The 14,581-nt window shown below is 39.0% G+C and overlaps 1 pseudogene; it reads left to right on the top strand.

Moving 5' to 3' along the window:
- LOC102891909 overlaps positions 1–13,801 on the top strand; it is a 17,610-nt pseudogene extending 3,809 nt beyond the window's left edge.
- Positions 13,802–14,581: the final 780 nt, after the last annotated feature.

Raw genomic sequence — 14,581 nt, 5'->3', positions numbered from 1 at the left:
ACATCTGCACATTAATTATTGTGATATACCACATTAACCAATCAAAGGATAAAAACCATATGATCATATCAATAGATGCAGAAAAAGTGTTTGACAAAATCTAGCATCCATTTATGATAAAAACTCTCAGCAAAGTGGGAATAGAGGACATATACCTCAACATAATAAAGGCCATATATGACAAACCTACAGCTAACATCATACTCAAAGGAAAAGGCTAAAAGCATTTTCCTTAACATCAGGAACAAGACAAGGAGGCTCACTTTCACCACTCCTCTTCATCATTGTATTAGAAGTCTTAGCCACAGCCATAAGACAAGAAAGAGAAACAAAAGGCATCCTAATTGTAAAGGAAGAAGTAAACTCTCGTTATTTGCCGATGACATGATACTATATATAGAGAACCCTAAAGATTCCACCAAAAAATTGGTAGAACTGATCAATGAATTCAGTAAGGTAGCAAGTTACAAAATAAATCTTCAGAAGTCAGTGGCATCTTTAAACAACAATGATGAACTTTCCAAAAGAGAAATTACGAAAAAAAATTCCATTTACAATTGCATCAAAAGTATAAAATATCTGGAAATCAAATTAACCAAGGAGGTGAAAGACCTGTTTCAGAAAATTATAAGTCATTGAAAAAAGGAATTGAAGAAGATACAAATGAATAGAAGCATATACCATGCTCACGGGTAAGAAGAATCAACATCATTAAACTGGCCATTCTACCCAAAGCAATCTATAGATTCAATGCAATCCCTATCAAAATATCAATGGTATTTTTCAGAGAGTGAGAACATATAATCTAAAATTTATATGGAACCATAAAAGACCCAAATAGCCATGGCAATCTTGAGAAAGAAGAAGAAATTTGGAGGTTTTACACTACCTGATATCAAACTATACTACAAGTCTACAGTAATTAAAGCAGTATGGTACAGTCATAAAAACTGATACATTGATCGATGGAACTGAATAGAGAGCCCAGAAATAAATCCATACCTATACGCTCACTTAATATATGACAAAGGAGGCAAGAATATACAATGGAGTAAAAAACACTCTCTTCAAATGGTGTTGGGAAAACTAGATAGATACTTGCAAAAAAAACAAAAAACAAAAAACAAAACAAAACTGGACCACCTTCTTACATGGTTTACAAGAATAGACTCAAATGAATTAAAGACTTAAACGTAAGACCCCAAACCATAAAACTTGTAGAAGAAAACATAGGCAATAAACTCTCTATTACTAACAGGAATTTCTTTTCAGATATATCTTCCCAAGCAAGGGAAAAAAAGAAAAAAATAAACAAATGGGACTACATCAAACTTAAAAGGTTTTGTACAGCAAAGGAAACCATTCTCAAAACATAAAGACAAATGACTGATTGGGAGAAGATATTTGCTAACGATACATCTGATAAGGGGTTGATATCCAAAATATCAGGACTCATACAATGCAACAGCAAAAACAAACAAACAAACCAACAAACAAAAAATCCAATTAAAAATGGGCAGAAGACCTGAACAGATATTTATCCAAAGAGGAAATACAGATGGCTAATAGACATATGAAAAGATGCTCAAGGTCACTAATCATAGAGAAATGCAAAGTAAAACCACAATGAGATATCATCTGACATCTCTCAGAATGACTATCATCAATAAATCAAAGGACAATGTGTTGGTGAGAATATGGAGAAAAAGGAACCCTCATACACTATTGGTAGGATTGCAAATTTGTACAGACTATAGAAAAAGTCTGGAGGTTTCTCAAAAAATTAAAATTGAATATATTTTTTGACCCAGCAATTGCACTTCTGGGTATTTAGCCAAAGAATATCAAACAATAATTTGTAAAGATCTATGCACCCTAATATTCATGGCGACACAATAGCCAATATATGGAATTAATATAAAAGCCCATCAACAGACGATTGCATAAAGAAGTTATGGTTCATATATACAATGTTATATTATTCAGCCATTAAAAAAATGAAATCCTATCATTTGTAATGACATGGATGAACTTAGAGGTTATTATGCTGAGTGAAACAAGTCAGACAGAGAAAGATAAATACCATATGATTTCACTCATATGTGGAATCTAAGGAACGAAAAGATCAAACTAATCAAAAACAGACTCACAAATATAGTGGACAATTTGGTGATGGACTGAGGAGGGGGGTTTGGGGAACTTGGAGAAAGTGGTGAAGGGTTAAAGAAGTACAAATTAGTAGTTGATAGATAGTCACAAGGATGGGAAGAACAGCATAGGGAATACAGTTAGCATTCATATATTGGCTAGGTGGAAAATCAGAGGAGAGAAGGAGTAATTAGGGGAATTGTTTTATAAACCATATAAATGTCTAACCAATGTACTGTATACTTGAAATTAAATAAATAAAAGAAAAAGCACTCAAAAAATGTCTTCTCAATTTTATCTCTTCATCCTGGGGTCCAAATTCAGTCAATTTTTCAACATTTGAAGTCTCTAAATTTCTAAAATCTTTTTTTTTTTCTCTTTTATTCTTACCTGTAAACTGGTTATTTTTTCAGAGGGTGTCTCTTTGTTTTAATATGTTTCTTAAATAAATCACCAGCAACTGAAACATACTACTAATATTTGTTTCCTAATCTTTAGATCTAAAAGTATCTTAGATACCCAATCTTTCATCTAAATTATTTCAAAAAATTCTATAAATAATTCACCAATGCAATTTTTAACTGTTGATAAAAGTTCTATTTTATAGTATGTTAAATTTATAAGCCAATGACATATAATTTATTTTTAAGACAGTACTCTACTTTTGATACCATGAACTGGGGTTTCGTCTATACATTGTATTCCCTAAAGAATGTAATTTGATGCATACTCTACCATCTGCAGAGATGTATGTTGCTGTAGCAGTGGAAAAGCAAGATAGCAAAGTATACCCTACTTCTTAGAGGTATCTACTCTTTAAAAAAGTCACATGATTTCATACAATGCCTGATGTGGTAAACAATAACACCACTATTTCCTAGAAAGAGGAAAAGCAGATATTTGATAATAACACTAATGATTACCATGGTAGCTATTAAAAGAATAAATAATAGAAGATTACATGTATCACAAAGAAAGAATGACATGATTAAAGCAAGAAAGACATGGCAGCTACTGAAGAAATATTTCAATTTTTTTCTAGTGCATTGATATAATCACATGCAGAATGTAGACTGGGTGTAAATGGAGAGCCAGCATTTGGATGCCTGCCACAAAGAGAGCATCAGTGGCCTGTTAGTCTTAGCAAGAGCAGTAGGGATAAAGAAGAGAGAACTACAGCAACTCCCAGAAGAGTAAACCACATGTTCTTTTTCACTTCAGCACAAGAGAAGGGAACCCAGCATAGTGAGAGTAGGAAAAGAGTTGCAACCTCACTCCCACTCTTGGGTTAGTTATCTGGCTAATTTTAGGGGAAAGAAAGACGTGAGCATTAAAATTAATATGATATTGAAGCTTTAAACTTGGCCAATTTTTTGTCTCTAATTGCAATGTCTAGAAAGTTAGAAATGCTTATAAGAAATATGCTATTGTGGAGAATTAAGATGGAGATTAAAATATATATAGCTGAAGGCAGTGCTTGTAAATAAATAAAATAGATACATTTAATTCTTATTATTGACAGAGAGTTATGTTATAGAAAGTCACCACAAACCATGTAATAGTGAATACAGAACTATTGCTTCTAGGAAAAATACAGGATTAGATCACTGAGACCCTCTGATTATCAGATTTTTTCTTAACAGATCAATATATAATCTTGTTTCATGTATTTCTGTTTAAAGACACCTTATTTAATATATATCCTTGATTAATTAGCTTTAATCTCATGACAAATAGCACTATAACTCTCACCTGAATGCAGCTTATTTAACACATGTATTTTCTTTGTAAGGCACATCATAGGCTTTTGCACTTAGGAACACTAGAAGGCACTTCAGCATTACACTTGGAGATCATCTTGAGCAGCAAAGTCAACAACAAAAAGCACAAATATGTTAAAAAATGTGGCACGAAAGACACTGCGGGTTATGACAGGAAGATGAATGATTGGTTTGAGGCCATTACACTTGTAGGTGAGAAATGTTAAGTGTACTTTAATTCAAAGATTTTGTAAGATAGTGTGCAAGTCCATGATTCTGAGAAGTGTAAAAGAAGAGCACACAAGATATGTCTGTGGTTGGAGTGTGAAGTTCTAGTTTGAAAGCTGAGAAACATGACTTTGAAAAAAATAATTAATTTTGAACAAATAATAAGTGTATATATAGTTCAAAAATTTTAAAAATAATAGAAGAGCACAAAGATCAAAAAGGAGCTCTCCCTTTTACTTAGTCCTCTAACTACTCAGAACTCCTTACTGGATGACAAATGTTGTTACACAGAGAGAAACAATCTAGAAAGACATGGCATTTGTGAGGGACTTTAATGAGTCCTCTGGATTTGGAGAGATGGAGATGGATAATCAGTGCCTTTGCAGAGACATTATGAAAAAAATCTTGATCAAAAGAAATCACAGAGAAATTGTGAGGACACCCAGAATAAAAAAAAAAAAAAATGCTAATTATAGATTTAGCAAAAAGTTCTAAGTTACATGATCATCATACAATTCTCTTTTGAATCATGAGTTATATATGCCAAGGAGTAGAAATTATATCAGTTGATCTCAGTAGTGTACTCCTAATTTCCATTCACTGTTAGAAATGTTCCTTAATATCCAATGAAAATTACCTATTAATTTTATCCCAGTGATTAATTTAGCAGGAAAAGGATTATTAAAGACTATAGGAAAATCAAATCAAACAGTAAAAAGAAATTAATAAAATATGAACTTGTTTGAATTTAACAGTTATTTCTGAAAGTTTCAAAAGCCTTTGGGGTTTTAAACAAACTCAACTGAAATAGTTCTACAGTACTATGAAGTAGGGGCAGGCATTATAATCTCTATATTACAGCTGGGAACTTTGAGGCACAAAGCCATTTAAGTGATATGTCCAAGGTCACTGAGCAAGTCACCGGTGAAGCCAAAAATAGAATCCCAATTCTTTGGCTAGTTCTTTGTTCAGGAGACCATATAGGTTCTTTTATTATTCTATGGATAAAATTTAGCTTTATACCAGAGGCATTTTTTTTTATATGCCAACCTAAAAATCAACATTTAAAAGGCCCATTGAATTGTTATAAATTAATCATATTTTATGCTTGAGATTTTTTGAGTTACTCTTAGAAAAGTGTTTTTTTGTTGTTTAAGAGAAAAATATCTATAGGTAGTTTTTCACTGTTATCATCTCAATTCATAAAACTTTCTCCCTCTCCTAAATATTTAATGGCTCTATTTAACAATGAATATGTTCCGGTTTCTGCACACACAAAAAAAACGCAAGCCATAGTAATTGGGTTTGCCTTCAGACAGCTGAGTAAGCAAGAAATTAGGCAGCCTATAGAAAACCTTTTATTTGCTATCAGTTTTTCAGAGTTTCAAGCCATTGAAATATATTGGAAAAATCTGGGCGGCAACTAAACCATGCAAATTAACCGTACATCGGCTTTATACGACTCTTGAACCTCTAGATTTGTAATTCCTTATCTGTGGCTGCTCAAACAATTTTCTGGTTCATAATGCTGTCGGTGCAATGGTAGGAAAGGAAAGTGGATTATAGTCTCTAGTACATACTTGTTTAAAAGAACTTATATTTTTTCCAGTCATGAAAAGAATCTTTTTTTTCTCCTCTGTGAGAATTCTTGAGAACTAGAAATTCTACTTTCTGAGCTTTATATCTACTCATACGAATTATGTGGAAAATGATATTATAAAGTTCAAAACTGTTAAATATTTTTAAATTAGTACATGTTCATACACACATTAAAGAGAACTATAGATATATTTATTTCTTTAGACGTCTTTGCAAACATACATATACCTCACATGTATATATGTATATAGTCTATGTACTGTTTTAGAATTATATGAAATTATAATACAATAATAGATAATGTTTATGAAACAATTATGTGTGCCAGGCACTCTGTGAAGGTCTCTACATATTTCATTTATCCTCATCACATTATGAAGTGACTATTCTTATTATTCCCATTTCCTTAATAAGGAAACTGAGACACTAAGAGCTCAAGTCAATTGCCCAAAGTTATACAGCGTTTAAGTGTGATATCAGAGTTATAAACATGATGGTTGAGTTCTCCTACATTGTATGTGAATCAGAATTATTTGTAGACATGTGAATATAAATTTATATATATATATATATAATCTGTAGGTTTAGTCAAAACTAAATTCATAAACTGAGATCCAGAAAAGAGAAGTGTTTTCCATAGCTTGCACAGCTAGCAAGTTCTGAAACTTGGAGTATGACTCAGATAGCATTCTAACGAAGCTTTCATAGTTGATATCATTAGATTGTGTTGTAAACTGCAAACAAATAATGAAGAGGAATTTTCACTTAAAAGGCTAATCAGCTCTTTGTTCTGCTTCTGTAGATATGCTTGCTGCATAGGCTATACTGGAAATTAACTAAAGAAAGACTCATCCTCCTTTTTGCTTGTTCTAAGCAACAAATGTAACTGCCTGTACCTCCTAGCAACTCCTGTGCTTTGTAACCATCTGAGGACAAATTAACCAATCAGTCCATGCCAAATAAGTTCTATATAAGGAATGTTGCATCTGATCTCCCGGCCCAGATCTTCAGAGCACGAGCTCCTCTGGGACCACTGGCATATTAAACCTGAATCCTCCAACTCCCCGAGTGCCGCTTGGTTTCTCACCAGTCTGATTTTTCTGCAACATTTCTGGAGGCCTCAATAAGATTTCAACCATGCCGGCCCTTTGAGCTGCCGGAGCAGTGGCTCGGCCAGGCCGGGGAGGAGGGGCTCTGAGAGGAACAAGGGAGGAGCTCCACCTGACAGTATTCTAGATTCTCTTTCTGACCGGCACTCTGACTCTCCGGACAGCCGAGACCCCGATTGGACTCATAGGAGAGATGGACCAACTCACCAGGAATGGTCACAGGAGAAGGCAAGGCTCTGGAGCCTCAGCCCCCTAGTCATTTCCCCTCTCTGAACAGAAGAGGAGCTTGATCACCTCCTAGTCTTCAGTTAGAAGACATCAGGACCTTCCAAGGCGGGGAAGACATCAGGGTCTCCCCAGCAGGGGAGACGTCAGCGTCTCCTAAGCTGGGGAGACATCAGAGTCTTCCCAGTTGAGGAGACATCAGGGTCTTCCAAGGGGGTGAAGACATAGGTCAGGGTCTTCCAAAAGAGAGGAGACCATGTTTTAACCTGGTGTGTGAATGAGAGAATGAATGAGCAGCCTGCCCAGCTTGATCAGTCAGGTACGAATTTGTGGCTCCACGCTGGACACCCTTAAGGTCCTCTAAAAGCTATGGAGTGCTAGTGGGCTCATCTGCGGTTCAGTGGTGTACGGCATATGATCCAGGGCAGCATTGGACTAGTGTCCGATCGTAAGTCACATAGCTGAGTCCGTTACGGCTAAGCGTCACCTAAGTTCCTTCGGGACACAGCTAGATGAGCACTTAAGTGGTCTCCTTCCTAGTGGAGGCACCCATTCTTGTTTCTCTTTGTGTCACTGACACAGGGTGGGATACGCAGGGCGGGGATGCAATTAACTACTGATTTGGCTTAAGAATTGTCTATCTTCAAATGGCCCTTTTGACATAGGGTGTTGAATTATTTTTTTGAAATTTTAAGGTCTATTTCCTCCTCCATTAGGAAGCTCCCTAAGACAAATATAGGAGGAGTTTCCTCTGAGAAAACTGTCTTAAACTGTATGTTGAAAAATTTTAAGAAAGGCTTCTCAGGGGATTACAGGGTCAAGTCGACTCCAGGAAAACTTCATACTCTTTGTGAGCTTAAGTGGCCCACCTACAGGATAGGATGGCCTTCACAAGGGACCCTGGATCTCCCCACTGTTAGATCTGTGTATCGAGTAGTGACAGGATCCCCTAGATACCCAGCCCAGTTTCCATACATAGATTCATGGTTGCAAGTCCTACTATAGTGCCCCCTTGGGCCCGGTTCTATGCAAATAGGCAGAGACAGAGTAAGGTACTCGTGGCCCAACCGACTCTGGGAAAGAACAAGGAATACAAAAGCTGTGAACTATAAGAAGCTTAGAATCATTACTCAAGAAAAAGATGAGAACCTGGCCAGCTTTTTGAGCCAGCTGGAAGAATCCTTTAGGAGGTATACTAATGTAGACCCCACTTCCGCTGCAGAGTTAGCTTTGTTAGGCCAGCATTTTATTAGTCAGTCAGCCCCTGATATCGGATGCAAGCTTCACAGGCTGCAAATGGGACCACAGACTAATCAAAATCAATTACTATATATGGCCTTCATGGTCTATAACACTCGAGATCTTGAAGAGGAAAAAAGAGAACAGAATAAAAAAAAACAACAAGCCAGGATTATGGCTCTCACAATTGGCCAGGACCTTGGTACCCGACAAGCATCCCTTAGAGACCAGAGAATAAGGAGGAGATCTTGCCTTGCTTCAAATGCAAGAAAGTAGGACACTGGGCAAAGTACTGTACCAAAAAGCCCCTGAGCCCCTGCTACACATGCAAAGAAACCAGTACTAATCGCTGGCATTGGAGGGTTGACTCTCCACACTCCCAGAGAGGAGGGCAGACATCCAACACCCTAGTAGCCCAGGTCCGGGAACTGTGTGACTGAAGAGACTTGGGGCCATCCTTGCTGCCCCGGCCCAGGAATGTGGTCATCACTACCAAGAAACCCTGGGTAACTCTGAATGTAATGGGTAAACAAATTTAATTTCTTTTAAATACAGGGAACCTATTCTGTTCTTTTAAATACAGAGAACCTATTCTGTTCTCCCTGAATTTGTAGGAAAACCCTCCTCACAAACTACAATTATCATAGGAGTAGAAGGTAAGGTCAACCATTTTACTCCACCACTGACCTGCCAATTTGAAGATTAGATCTTTCAGCAGAGTTTTTAATAGTTCCAATCTGCCCAACTCCCTTGTTAAGATGACATATTTTAACTAAATTAGGAGCAATACTACAACTTGGGTGTAGACCCCCCAATCTTTTAATGCATTGACCAACAAGTTAATCTCATGGCTTGGTATAAAGGCAAGCTGGAGCTAGCCAGGTCTACTGTACCAGTTCAGCTTCTGTGCTCCTTTACCAAAACCCAAACTTATTAGCTGGCCCACTAATAGGAGCACCTTTCTAAAGATCTTGGTAATCATGAATTTTCTCCCCCTTCACCCTCAGACTCTAAGGGGAAATGAGTTCTCTTAAGACCCCGTGTATTTCATCGCTCCCTGAGGAAACTAGATATGCACCTTAAAGAAAGTTACAAATGTTGATGATAGGGAAATATGATTATGTGCATGACCTCTGATCTATATTTGTCTGTGTTATATGTAACATGGTGGTTCAGTTAAGAATTCTAATTATGATGGAAAGGAAAATGTTTTTGGTAACAGAAGGTATAAAATATCAAGACTTATTTTGAAGTGAATTGAAGGAAAAGTGTTTGTCTTCTACTTGGTTATTTATGAATGAGTGAAAAAAGGCAAACTGAAGGAATTAGGAAAGCAGTAGAAGGTTTGTGAAGAGAATTCCTGGGAGGAAATTTTAGATGATTAAGCTACACAAGATTGGAAATTGAAATGCCAAAAGTAAGCTAATGCAAAATTAGAATTGTGTTTTAATGTTTCTTAGTCTATTGGTCTGCTACTGATGTTATGGAAAAGTTTTCTGAATAGAAAAAAAGAATTCCATACTTCATCAAAATAATTTCTGTGTTTTATGTTGCCTTAACCAGTTTTCTGAGGCTTTTAGAGAATATACTAACATTGGCTCAAAGTCTGACTGCCAGACACTCCTGGCTATACATTTTACAACTTGTTCTGTGCCCAATATTCAAAGGAAGCTCTGAAAGTTGGGGCCTATATCCAAACCTTACAGGCTGCCTTGATGCCAGGGGTCTTTAAAATGTCCAATAACTGGGACGGGGCAGAGAAGGAAGCAGAGTACAAAAAGGTGCAAATTTTAGCTGCCATAATACAGGGACCATCTCGAGGTGACTCTAGGCAATAAAAAACTTTGCAGGCTTAGAGGGCTTCAATCTCAGTTGAACATGATTGGCATCATCAGAACTGGGGCATCTTGCAAGCTCTAGTCCTAGAAAAATCTACCACGATAATAACAGTGGAGCCTCAGGTCACCCTCAGCATGGCAGAAAGGAAACATTGAATTTTTACTAGACGCTAGAGCTACTACCTATTCTGTCCTGACCCATCCCATGGGCCTCTCTCCAATGTTGACTGCACTCCACATAAGTGCAATCCATTAGAATTAATCGTAACCAACCCCCTGAACCCCCACTGGAAGTCCGGGGAAGTACTAACACTTGGCATTGATGGGATGGGGCTAAATCCCTATGTTCGATTTTGTATCAGAGGTCAAGTACTAGACTATCTGGCTTGAGCCTTCCAGGTTTATAAGTCCTTCTACAAGGAAGTAACTGAACCCCTACCCCCACTACTGCAATCAACTAAAAACTTATTTCTCAAAATGGCTAAAGGAATAGCTCACTCCCTGAATGTCACTTCCTGTTATATATGTGGAGGAACTCTGATGGGGGATAGGTGGTCATGGGAAGATGCAGAATTAGTTCCCACTAAGACAATGTCAAATATAACGGCCCCACGCATCTCTGATGATAGTCAATGGATTTTAAAGCATATTATCATAGGACAATACTACCTGGCTCGGGGTGGAGGAAATCTCACGGAGCCAGTCAGAAACTTAATTTGCCTTGGCCTACAGTATTATAATGCCACCTTCAAACAAAGCGTGTGGTGGGGAAACAAAACAGAGAGAAATCTGTTAGCCAGATTCCCAAAGCTAACTGAAGCCTGGCAGGACCCAAGCAGGGTCCAAGACTGGATAGCCCCACATGAGCTTTACTGGATTTGTGGAAACAAGGCCACATCTGCTGCCCCAGAAATTGGGAGGGGAACTGTATAATTGGTATGATAAGGCCATCCTTCCTCTTACCTCTGAAAACAGGGGAACTGCTTGGTTACCTAGCCTCCCAACCCTTACAACGGGTAAAAAGAGAACTCCAAATAGGGGACTGGAAGGATGATGAGTGGCCCCCAGAGTGAATAACCAATACTATGGGCCTGCCACTTGGGCAGAAGATGGATCTTGGTGATACCATACCCCCATTTACATGTTAAACCAGATTATCTGACAGCAGGCAGTCTTAGAAATCATTACCAAAGAGATTGGGAGAGCCCTGACCCTCCTTGCACATCAATAGACTCGGGTGAGAAATGCCATCTACTAAAACAATTTGGCACTAGACTATCTAGTATCAGCAAGAGGAGACATATGTGAAAAATTTAGTCTCACCAACTGTTGCCTACAGATAGATGACCAGGACCAGGCAGTTGAGGACCTTTCAAGAAGAGGACGAAACTGGCACATGTGCCTGTGCAAGTATGGCATGGATGGAACACCAGTAGCCTTTTGGGGGGATGGTTTTCAGCTTTTGGTGTGTTTAAAACCTTAATAGGAGCAGTTTTACTACTCCTAGGAATCTGCCTGATAGGGCTGGGTCTGCTGCCCCTGCTAATAAAAAGCTTAAAAAGCATGGTGGAAGCCGCAGTACAGCAGTGAGCTGCAGCCCACGTATACTTTAACCACCACTATCAAGAGATCCCCCAGGATGGTTTAGACGGAGAATGTGAGACTCCAGCGTAAAAAACAAACAAACAAACAAAACAAAATGTCTAGAGCCTCAAAAGGAGGAATAAGAGTGGAGAGGAGGCATCTGAAAAATGCAAAGGGCTTGTAGAAATGATCGACTCACTCAGTTATAGATTAACCACAACCTATAGATCTCTTAATGGCCTTCTGGAAACTCTTGCCACAGGAGATTAACCACAACCTATAGATCTCTTAATGGCCTTTTGGAAACTCTTGCCACACCAGCAAGACAAACAATCTGTAAATAGATAGGACCAGTGGTCTGGGAATTCCTTCCTCCTTGCAGCCCCCACCCTAAACTCAGGAAGGATAAGGAAAATTTCTATTATAACACCAGCAAAAAAATGCATAGCATAACATTTACTCAGTGTACTAACCAATGTTTTAAAATCTCAGATAATATGACCTTGAACTGCAGCTCCACTACTTCTGTAAGTTATGCAAATGTACATGTTAAATTACCTGCTGGTGGTTTCTTATTTATGGCACAACTATTTATTCTTATGTTCCCACTAACAGTACTGGGGGACTTTGTTCCCTGGGAAGACTAACTGTATTTGTGCCTCAAAAGTCTTCAACTAGGCACTGCAAGGAATTCACCCTTACAGGATATAATATGGGACATCTCTTGCAAGTTCTTAATTTCTTTTTTTAGTATACTTAGTTAAGTTTTCTTCCCTCTTTTTTTTGGGAAAAAGGCCCTTTCCCCCAAAATTCAGATAATGACCCTGAAACTGGTAACTCAAGACCATCATGAAGGAATGTCCCTAGGCCAGGCAGAGTCCTTCGAGTCTGAGAGGGGAGGAGACTTTAGACCAAAGGTCTTTTTACTCTTTAAAAAATATATTAACCAAGACTGTTTATCTTTACTTGTTTAATAGGCAAATCAATAATAGAAATGGATAGATATAGGAAGCAGATATGGAAGAAGAGACATCCCGTCTCTCAACATCCATACTAATACTAAGGGGGTTCATGCCTCTTAGAGAGGAGTTAGGCAAGGAAATTAGCTAGGGGGTTTCTGAGTCTGCCTGCAAAGACACTGAGGTCATCCTAGTTATGTAATAAATCTTTTCATAACCTCTTTTTGTAAGAAATATTTTTTGAGGTATAACTTACATATAATATTATATTTCTTTCAGATGTACGGCATAATTATTTGTATATGTTGTAATGATCACCAGAATACATGCCTCCAACTATACCCTGGCCAGAAAAAAAAGGAGGATCTGTACCGGAAATGGATCCAGAGACCAATCCTTACAAAGTGCTGTTATGTGAAGCCCATGGAGGACGTTCCTTTCAGGAACATCTTGGGTCTGGTTTGCCTCAACCAGTACCTTGTGAGACCGGCATCGTTACCACCTTCGAGAACGACCATGCCCAAAACGTGCAGATGATGAAGTTCAGCGTGAGCTCTGTCATCAGAGTCACCTCGGAGTCCAAGAACCTTGCTGACCTTTCCAAGCTGATGGAAGGTCTTAAAATGGCTGATCAAGTTGGCCCCATAATAAAGAGCATCATGGAGAAGCTGGGGAATCATATCATCTCAAGAGCCAGGGAGTTTCACCTAGAGATCTGCCTGGAAGACTTGGTGGAGGATCATTCATGCATTCCTATAAAAAAATCTGACCCAGTGGCTTCATACAGTGAGACCACCAGTAAAGAGTTCAATGTGTTTTGACTGTCCAGGTCTCCAACAAGCACAATTTGCTCTATGTGAAGGTGTGGCCCTTCCTCGACTTCCTGGTTTAGGACATCCTCAAGGTGTCTGCTGGCCTGGAGTTCAGGCTGCGGGCCTGTTATCTGGGAGTGAAGTACTAGTGGGACGAGGCCGTGGCCCACCAGATCTGGTGCCTAGGCCCCAAGGCACCTACTGCAACATTGACCAACATCACCGAGAGCGTACCTCTGGGAGCTCAAGGACAACATAATAGCAAGCTTTCAGAAGGTCACCAAAATGAGGGACGTGTGAGAAAAACGTGTGTCACATGCACCTTGAAGTCCACAGTATGTCACTGCACATAGAAGTCATCCAGCATGGGACAGCAAGTCATCCTGTTCCTACGCTGCTTCTACACCCCCGTACTGATCACTGTGTCCTATCTCAGGCAGCTTGTTTACCTTGTGAAGATCCAGGGTCTGGAACAAGTGGGTGGTGGTATCTGTGGTGTCTTGAACAGGAAGCAGAGCCACGTCTTTGAGGAGACCCAGGTGGCCGGGAACCCCTTGTTTGTTATAAAAGCTTGCCTGGCTGACAGTGAGCCTTTTGGCTTTGCTGTTGACCTGAGCTCTCACACCAGTATCCAGACCTTCCTCCAGGGCATGTCTGACTGCTGGCAGATCCTGTTTGGAGACTCCGAGAACACCAGCCACCTCAGCCAGTTGATGTCTAAGACCCACAAGCACAAATGCCTAAAGGCATCATAGCCCTTGACAACTTCCTGGACAAATTGTAAGTGGGTCACCTGGCAGCACCTACTGCCCATGGTGGGACACTGAGCTGTACCAGTACCCAGCAGATGATCAATCACAGCAACAAGACTTGGCATTGTCAAACCTTGGGACTGTCCAGGCACAGAGATGCTCTGCCTGACAGGTTTCTGGGGCTCACTTTGCCATCACTCAACATTAACACTTAATGTAGTTTCTTTTGGTATTTAAGATTTCAGAGGCAATAGAAATGCCCTTACAGTACTTACTTAGCTTGTAGGTGTGGGAGAGGGGATGCTACACCCAACACATTTTTTTTTTT

This window comes from Pteropus alecto, unplaced genomic scaffold (assembly GCF_000325575.1).
Source record: "Pteropus alecto unplaced genomic scaffold, ASM32557v1 scaffold239, whole genome shotgun sequence".
NCBI lineage: Eukaryota > Metazoa > Chordata > Mammalia > Chiroptera > Pteropodidae > Pteropus > Pteropus alecto.
The sequence above is the reverse complement of the archived record's forward strand: the minus strand, read 5'-3'. Positions and strand labels throughout refer to the sequence as shown.